Source organism: Asparagus officinalis, chromosome 8, assembly GCF_001876935.1.
Source record: "Asparagus officinalis chromosome 8, Aspof.V1, whole genome shotgun sequence".
NCBI classification, from domain to species: domain Eukaryota; kingdom Viridiplantae; phylum Streptophyta; class Magnoliopsida; order Asparagales; family Asparagaceae; genus Asparagus; species Asparagus officinalis.
Genome location: NC_033801.1, coordinates 107,603,731 through 107,613,835, shown reverse-complemented (window position 1 = coordinate 107,613,835; position 10,105 = coordinate 107,603,731).

The following is a 10,105-nucleotide window of genomic DNA, read 5'->3' as shown; positions in this document are numbered from 1 at the left end:
TCTCTCTCTCTCTCTCTCTCTCTCTCTCTCTCTCTCTCCCCCCTCTCAATCTCAATTTATCTCTCCCTCCCCTCCAAATCTCAATCTCTCTCTCCCTCCCCTCTCTCTGGAACCAGACCACGCCCTCAATCTCTCTCTCCCTCATCTCTTCTGTCGGTTGCCCCTTGCAACATTAATAATGGATGATTCGTCTTCTCATTGTGACATTCTCTTAAGAGCCGCCTCCTCGAGCGAGCAACAATGGTCGATAATGACACCATTTGCTGAGAAGGTAATACATTTTACATCTTTGACTGATGAAAACTTATATAATTAGCTGTCATCGCAAATCTGTCGGTTGCCCCTTGCAACATTAATAATGGATGATTCGTCTTCTCATTGTGACATTCTCTTAAGAGCCGCCTCCTCGAGCGAGCAACAATGGTCGATAATGACACCATTTGCTGAGAAGGTAATACATTTTACATCTTTGACTGATGAAAACTTATATAATTAGCAAGGATGAAGATTACTTACTTCAATCTGCTGAATTGTCCACGTTACTTTCAAATGGCTTGTTGAACCACTGGGAAAAATCCTCTGACAAATTGAAAATATTAGGTAATAGGAAATTAAGTAGCAATTGTAAAAACAATTGACCATATGATTGCCAAATAAAAGGAAACAAGAAAGTCTTAACCAATTGATCAAAAATGACAAACTAAATGTGTATTTTTGGAGGCCTTGTAGAAATTGTAGTTCAAAATTAAGGTGGCCAAAACCCAGAATGAATCAGGCATCTAGAAGTAAGCTAATTGTCAATATTTGGTTACTTGTAGAAGTGTGCCCGTCAAAAGCAAGCAGTGATTGTGGTTATTGGTGTATGTGGTTAATGAGTCTATCAATATTTGTGCATAGCTAAGGCGAGTACGTGGAATTAGTATAATTTGTGACTATAGAGTAGTTAATTATGGAATATTAACATTGTTCATAGGCTCTTATTATATCCTCTTAGTTATGTTAGTTTTATTCTCTCATAGTAAAGTTTTCTTTTCATTGACGAGTGTTAAATTATTCATAGGCTCTTATTAACATTTGTATGCTTTTTTAATTATGACAGAATTGCGTAACGGGAGATATTGAAATGACGGACATTGCACCCGATGGCTCTATCTTGGACACTAGCATTCCACTAGATGATATTACTCCATTTGAAGGGAAGGAGTTTATAAGTGACAAAGATGCATACAACTATTACAATGCTTATGCAAAGAAGATTCGGTTTGGAATTCACAAAGACACTTTGGAGAAGTCAAAGAAGGCTTCATGGGAGATTCTTTCCAGAACATTTGTATGCAACAAAGCAGGGAGAAAGAAGGTGCCGAGAGAAAATGAAAGTGGAATAATTAACAACCGCTGACCGGAAACTAGACTTAATTGTGATGCAAAAATGAAGATTAGGTTGACTTCCTCAAAAACGTGGAAGGTTACTAAGTTTATTGCCAAACATATTCATGCTTTAACAAGTCCTGACAAAGTAGTTCATCATTTTTCTCATAAGCAATGACATCGATCAAAGACTTGTAGAAGCTTCATTGATAGCTTGCATGAAGAGGGAATGAAGCCCTCTAGTATTAATCGTGTGGTAAATGTTTTTTTACAAGGGAGAAGATGACGAACGAGTCACCACGCAACAAATAATCGACCAGATCAGAACAACAAGGCACAATAATATTAGCACTGAATGCTTAACTATTGTTAGACTTTTTCAAGATAGGAGGGAATCAGATCCGGATTTTTATTTCGCTATGGAGGTTGATCATCTTGGTACTATGAGGAGTGTGTTCTGGGCCGATGGAAGAGGATTTTTATTTCGCTATGGAGGTTGATCATCTTGGTACTATGAGGAGTGTGTTCTGGGCCGATGGAAGAGCTAGAGCATCTTATTTGAGTTCTTGGTACTATGAGGAGTGTGTTCTGGGCCGATGGAAGAGCTAGAGCATCTTATTTGAGTCTTGGAGATATGGTAGTGTTTGATACTACATATAAGACTAATCATTTGAGTTTACCTTTTGCTCCATTTACGGGAGTAAACTACCACCGACAATCCATCCTCTTTGGTTGTGCATTTCTTGTAGACGAACAAGAAGATACCTTCGTGTGGTTGTTTTCTCAATGGCTCAAGTGTATGCACGGGATCACACCAAAGGCTATCATAACTGACCAAGATGCACATATGAGAAAAGCTATCAATTAAGTTTTGTCGAACACTCGTCATCGTTTTTTCTTCTTGGCATATTAGAAAGCATATTACCGAGCAACAAGTGAAGTTGAAGAGCAAATACGGGGATGAGATGCATACATATTTTAACAATTGATATCGTGCTAGCTAGAAATATAAGCAAGTGTGAGGAGCTATGGAAAGTCATGAAGGAAAAATTTGGTATAGATGAAAATGAAGATACTTGGCTAACAAGAATGTATAATTTGCATGAACATTGGGTGGATGCATACTTGAAGGATTATTTTTGGGCGGGAATGACAACAAGCCAAAGGAGTGAAAGTATCAATGCCTTTTTCGATGGCTTTGTCAATGCAAACACTAGTCTTGTTGAGTTTGTTGGCCAATATGATAAGGAAGTGGCAACTCGTCGTGGATCAAAATCTCAAGAAGACTTCATGACTTTGAATATTGTGCCCGTGATGAGTTTCTCAAGTCCAATTGAAGCACAAGTGGGAAGAGCATACACGAGGGTGATCTTGAAGATGTTTCAAAAGGAGCTTGGTGATGTGATGTCCTTACATTATGAAGAAACATCGAAGAAGGAGTTAAAAGTTGTATATTCAGTTGGCAAGCATTCTGAAGACAAAAAAATTTAGGAAGAGGTAACTTATGAAAATAATGGAGAGATTAAATTTGCATGCACTTATGCATTTTGGGAAACCGAATGAGTGCTTTGTAAGCATGTTTTATATATCTTATGGCAAAATCAAATAAGTTCTATTCCGGATAAGTATATATGCATAGATGGAAAATTGATGCAAGGTATAGGTATTTTGGCTTTGATGATGCTATGAAGTCGTGACAAAATGAAGAAAGCATGGAGCGGGAGAGTATTATAAGATTATGGGCTTTACGATGAAACTTTAATGGGGCATTTGATATGGCGGCAGGCTCAAATGATCTTCTTTCTAAGTTAGAGCAACTCATAAAAAACTTCATTACGGAAGCGGGAAAGGAAGTAAGGGGCAAGATAGTTCAAATTCGAGATTCTCAAGTTGGAAGTGAAGTTGACTCGAATACTCACGTGATCGTATTAAGAGATGGTGAGGAGATTATGGTTTGTGATCCTCTCGAACCCGCAAAACCAAAGGGACGTCCAAGAAATTCCACTAGGATTAAAGGTGGCTTTGAAGAATTAGAAGAGCAAAAGGAGGTGAAACAACGAAAATATGGTCATTGTCAACAATTGGGTCACTATAGGACGGGTTGTCAATTGTTGGTAAGTTAAATTTAGTTCATTTGTTTTACATATTATTCATATATTGTTTAGTGTTTTGCTTTTCTTGAAATATCACTAATTAATTTCTTTTTTGTTTTTTCATTTATAGAAGAAACAAATGAGATAGTTTGTGAGATAGTTTACAAAAGTATTTTGGAGCTAAAGAGTAACAAGGTGTTATGTACTATTTTGGTTATTGACTAAGGTATTGACTACTTTGGGTGTTTATTGACTAGTTTGATTGTATGGACTTGTTGATGTCAGTGAACTTTGATGATGTATGAACTTATTGATGTTATTCGGTTTTAAATTGTTGGTAAGTCGTATTGTATGTTGTGGTTGTATTGAAGTATTTATATATTGTGGTTGTATGGACTAATTGGTTGGATTTTATAGTATTTTGGTTGTTTTGGTTGTATTGAATTATTTGTATTACAAGATAGTCTATACATACCCTAACTTTGTATCATTATTTTGGTTGTACTGATTATATTCCCTTCAGCAAAAATGTTGCCCCATGAAGATGAAGAATGAAATGGCGCCTTTTGTAGTTCTTTATCAGGGAATTATACATGGAGGGTATGAAAAAGATAATTTTATGAGTAATAATACTATTTGGGTCCTACATGAATGGCTTGTGAATGTATGAGGAACTCTTGGGGCATGGATGTAATAGAAGCAGATCCATGTAAATTTATCTTTAATGTATTTATCTACAATGGTTGTGAATACATGAAACCCCACCAATGTTATGTTTTAATGCTTATTTTTACATTGCATGTCCCATATTTTTTTCTCTTGTTTAATATCTTTTGTGCAATGTAAAAACATCCAAAGATTGATTTTAGCTTCATAACTTGTTCTACACTTTTGCTGAAGTTGAGCCATGTCTACATCACAAAACAAACACTTGCAAGTTCAGTTGCGAGCTGCCAAAAAACTTGAAATGGAACGGAACAACTGCAACCGCTAATATTGCAAGAGTGACCAAACTAACTTATTGTGGACCAACTGCTTCCATACTTTTTCCCTGCTGGAAAAATAAAAGGCACAAAAAAATTTCATCATCGCTCCACTTCCGTAACACCTTCACTCTGATGGCAGAGTAGCAGGAAAGAATATGTGCTCGTCTAAGATGTTAAACTCAACATCAATCATGATTGTCTAAATATGCACGAGAAAAGCATAACCATTAAAAATTTACTACTAACAGAAGCTTTGGCACAACAACATCTTTCAGTGCAACTATGAATACATGGGTAGGCTTATAATACAGTTTATACACAGCATAACCATTAAAATAGCCAACAACAAACATAGAACATATACAATTGATTTGATTTTCTTCAGAGGAATACAAGATCCTGGCAGGAAGCAAACGCCTCAAAGAATTTTTCTTGTATGGTAGTCGCAAGAGGCAAAGTTTGAGCTTGTTGCAGAAAGTTCAACTCCTTCTGAAGGAAATTTACAGAAGCCTATTGCACTTATTAATGAACATCAGCAGATGGTGTGACATTCTGTCTTCAAGGTGAACCTCAGTTTATGGGAAGCTAGTCTCCATCAATCCCCCCTTTGTTGAAGACAAATACATTCAACATGGAGCAAGCATCAAGCATCAAACATCAAGAACCTTCAATTTTAAAAAAAAATTAAAATTTTACCTACAAACACTTATGATTCAAGCTCCCTTTGGATCCAAGTAAGAGAGAGAGGAAATGGCTGATCTGAGATCCCTCCCACGTGGCTTGGGGTTGGGGTCGAGGTTGGATCCAGAGTTGGTCGGCGACAGGGCTTAATGGAAGAGGAGGTTGGGGTCGGGGTTGGGGTCTGAGATCCCTCCCACATTATTACACTTGCATTATCTCAATTTTACACACTTGTATAAATCAAACAAAAGAGACAGATTAATCATGAAAGGTGCTCATGATTTTCAAGCTAAGTTATCACGTAGTAGAATTGAGGGTCAACAATCACCCCTTTCATGATTAATCTATATCTTTTGTTTTTAAACTTCCTCTAATCAAAAGGCAAACAGAAATCTTGACTTTCAAACGGACATGAAATTTTCATAAATCCACATATGCATATCTATTCCTACCATCAAGCATATCTAATCCTACCATCAATAGCCCAATTATCCATAACGAGTTAAAAAAGTTCAAGAAACATAGAAGTAAAGAGGAACATTTTCAGCCCATATATCTTTCCAAAAAAAATTCTATTAATTTTCTAGATTACCTTCGTCTCTCCCATCGCGGCGATGTCGGCGAGGGGGTAGGGGAAGCTTTGTTTGCGTCTAGGGCCTTTCTGTCCGTGTTCATCCCTTGCTGTTGACAGGTTGGGTTTTAAAGTCTTTCTTAAGATGCCTAAGCTTCTAAGCTATCTCTCTCCTGACAAAAAGAATACCTTTGTTAGAACTATGTCGGTTAAAAACTCAGAATCCTTAGATTACGAAAATATTGATCAAACTATTCAAAATTGGAAAATGCCTAAAGTTAGTACTAATGTTATTAATGGTAAGGAAGGTTTTAAACTAAAAACATCATATCATGTTAAAACCATTGAAAAAACAAAAACTGTAACCTCTCACACAGAGAAATTACAATTACTTTGTGATAGCGATATCCGAAGGATCACTGAAGATCCTACTCTTAAATTCCTTCATTTTGGTCTTATTCAAGTGTCCATTAGACCCCTTACCAGAAATGGCATTAACACCTCTGTTCTTGTTTGTTTACGAGACGGAAGGTTCTCTGTTTTTTCAGACTCTTTAATTGGTCTAATAGAGTCGAGTTTAAGCAATGATCCTATATTCTTCAATGCCTTTCCAAACTTCTCAGTCTGTTTATCAAACTCTGGCATCCTCAAAGTTTTAACCTTAAATCTTCAAACCTCTGGATTTAATATGGATATTAATTCTGAGAATATAGCTTTAACTTATAGAATTTGCTATAAAGTCATGAATACTCTCACACCTTTAGCTAAGGTTAATCCTGAGAAAGGAGCAACTACTTTATTTCTTACCCATGCTAAAAATAATCTACTTGTACCACGAACTTTAAAATGGAATGAAATTCAACTTCCTTCAGTTTGGAAATTAAGTCAAGTCATTGATATATAGAGAGAGAGAGAGAGAGAGAGAGAGAGAGAGAGAGAGAGAAATTGGTATGCTTTGTATCAAACACAAATTTTTTGCTTTGTAATGAGGTGTTCTATTTTCATCCACTCATTCCAATTTCCAACCACTCCCTAACCCATGTGAATGTGGGCTCCGATTTCAATGAGCGGAGGGGAATATGATACATCACTACCAAGCAAAAAAAAAAACTTGTGCTTGGTACCAAGCATACCCATTTTTCTCATTCATATACACACACACTTATAAGTTGTAAGTATATACGTAATAATTATATACTTATAGTATATGTAAGTATGTACATATACGTGAATATGTGCTTGTATATATAATATATATACACACTTATAAGTTGTAAGTATATACTTAATAATTATATACTTATAGTATATGTAAGTATGTACATATATGTGAATATGTGCTTGTATATATAATATATAGTTATATACTTATATATAGTTATAAGTTACATATTTTTTGCAAAAGTTCTTAGTCATTTTTTACAAAAATTTACAAATTTTTTGAGGTGTGAATATGTGCTTGTATATATAATATATAGTTATATACTTATATGTAGGCATATACTTATAATAGTTTTATGTTTTTTGCAAACGTTCTTAGTCATTTTTTACAAAAATTTACAAATTTTTTGAGGGGAAAAAAAGCAACAAAAAGGTTAAAAAAATCGAGCTGACCTACGCCTAGCGACTGGGCCGGGCTGGGCTAACCCAGGCCCAGGACCATCGGCTTTAGGCTGACATGGGCTAGGTCGATCCAAGCTAACATTGACAATGGATCAAGCCAAAGCCTGGGTGTCCGGGGTTGGGAGTAGAACTCAACTCATCTAAGTTAGGCTGGGTTGGTCAACACAACCCACTATATTCCTTTCAATTTGTTTTTATTTTTTCTTTTTATTCTTTTAGCTTTGTTTAAAAACTTGTTTTAAATGAATTCAGACCAAGCAGTTGGGATTTTGTTGCTTCTTGAGGAAGTTTTGAGACTCAACCTACCAAATGTTTGCTTGAAAACATGCACATTTAACAATACTAGGTTTCATGCATGCACAATGCACGTTGTTAAATACTATAATTAAGAACTTTTAGTTTATTCCTTACTAAAAGTTATCCCTCAGTTCCACTTTGATAGTTTTTACTCACTTATGTATCTAAACTTTAACATTGTGATTTTTTTATCTTTGTTTGAATGGGCTACACCAAATTTAAATTTTTATGTTGATAATTGAATTAGTATGAAACAAATGTAATCTGAAGCCATTTGAATTTTCATGTTATTTGAACTGACATGAAACCAAGTTGGACCCGAGAAAGCATAGCGGTGCATAAGTGAAGTACACTTGGAAAAAAATAGCGTTAAAAGCCAAAATGATTGATTAAAAGTTGGCTAAATGATAAAAAAAAAAGAATATGGAGTTTATTTTTGTTTGTTGATAAAACTTCATAGAAGATCATAAAATAAAAATTAATGTTAACTCTAGTTTACTTTTATATGATAAAATCATCCATATAAACATATAAACGTACTAAAAATGTTCACCAAAATCCATTCTAAAGATTCTGTAATCTTGCTCAAAAAATTAAACTATTCTATAAAATATTTAGAAAATATTATCTTTTATTCTTTCTATTTTATTTTTTTATTGAGCCGAGGTCAATCCTTCTCCACATTTATCTTCTTCCTAGGCAATCCTAGAGCAGTGTCTTCATCGTCTACATTTATGACATCGGGCGGAAGCTGGATTTCTTGTGATGATATCTTTCCATAGTCTTTTATCAATTAATGTTACTTATGTATTTTTGTTGCTCTAACTTATTAGTAAAATTATAAGTAGTTACTTTAATTTATACAATGGCGTTAATTTTTAATCTATCATATATTTTTTAAAATTTTATTCCCTAATTGGATGTTTTTAATTTATTGATATTGTTATTTTTTTACTAGCATCAACTCAGACTACTGTTACATGCAGAAAAGGGATAGTAAATCTTAATTTGAAGTAAATTTACACATCTTAATGAAAGAATATCAAACAGTTACTCTTTTTTTAAAGTTTTGAAAATTAGGTCCTTTTTTTATTTTAAAGTTTTGAGGGTGTGTATTGCACTTTTTTAAAAATTTTGAGAGTATTTTTTTAGAAAATTTTAAATTTTAAGTAGGGTGCTAGTAATTTCCATGTTTCATATATTGATGGTAAGTTTTCAAATGTCAGAATACTTTTTGTATCTCTGAAATTTTGAGTGTGTTTTATATAATTAATAAGAGTTTAGGTTGCCTTTTGCAAAATTCAAAATTTTAGTGGTCTACTGATAATTTCCAGGCTTAGTATGTACCGGTTATGCGTTTTGAAATTTAGTGTTTTTTTTGCGATTTTTAACTTTTGAGTGATTTTTTTATAAAATTTGTAACTTTCAAGTTATTTTTACAAATTTTAAATTTTCAGGTGCCTGATTGTAATTCCTTGAATTCATTATGTTGTTTATAAGTTTTGAAATTTTAAAATTTCAAGATGCTCTTTTATAATCTGAACTTTTAAAGGTGTTTCTATAATTTTTGAAACATTAAGGGTGATAATTAGAAATTTTAAATTCTTCGAGGGCTACTTTTAATTTTTAAATTTCATGTTTGTTATTTTAAGTTTTGAAAATTTGGGGTGTTTTGTATGCTTTTGAACTTTGAGGGTAATTTGTGCAGTTTTTGAAGTTTTTTGGGTTTTTTTAGTACTTCATATGTTATAGTATGTTAGCTATGTATTTATTTACCAACCAAACTAATACCGTGAAGCTATTTCATGTAGTTTATTAATCTTATTTTTTTACTAATACAGTGGAGCTATTTCATGTATTTTTTTAATATTATTTTTAAGTAGTTGTTTCATGTATTTTGTTAATCTTTTTTTTTAATTACTGAGCTATATGTAGTTCACGTGAGATTAATATATGATATACTTAGTATTAGGATAGATTAAGATTTAAATGAAATGTTCAATATAATGAAGGGTAATATTGACCATGAAAAGTTTTTCTCGAACTCGTGTTTTTAATGGGAATATTATTATTAACTTTTATGATTACTAAATAGTTACTAATAATTAATTAATCACTAATAGCTAATGTGGTTATTAATAACTAATGTCACTACGGGGTTTGGGTGCGGGCTTGATCCAGGCCTAGGTTTGTTTCGAGCTGGGTTAAGTTTGTGAGCCGGGCTTGAGTTCGGACATGGGTTTTAGAAACAAATCCATATCCAGCTCGTATGCTAACCGACCGATCAAACCCGATCCAGAATAGGCTGGTTCAGTGTGGGTTACGGCCCAACCCAGCCCAGTTGCCATCCTTAGACCAGCCCAATGCTCGGCCCAGAACTGGTCGGGTCTGGGTTCGGGTCCGGGTAGGGCTTTTTGCACGGCCCGCACCGGCCCAGATGGACACCCATAGTGATAGCCTCTGTTGGGTGGCTAAAAATATCGGCT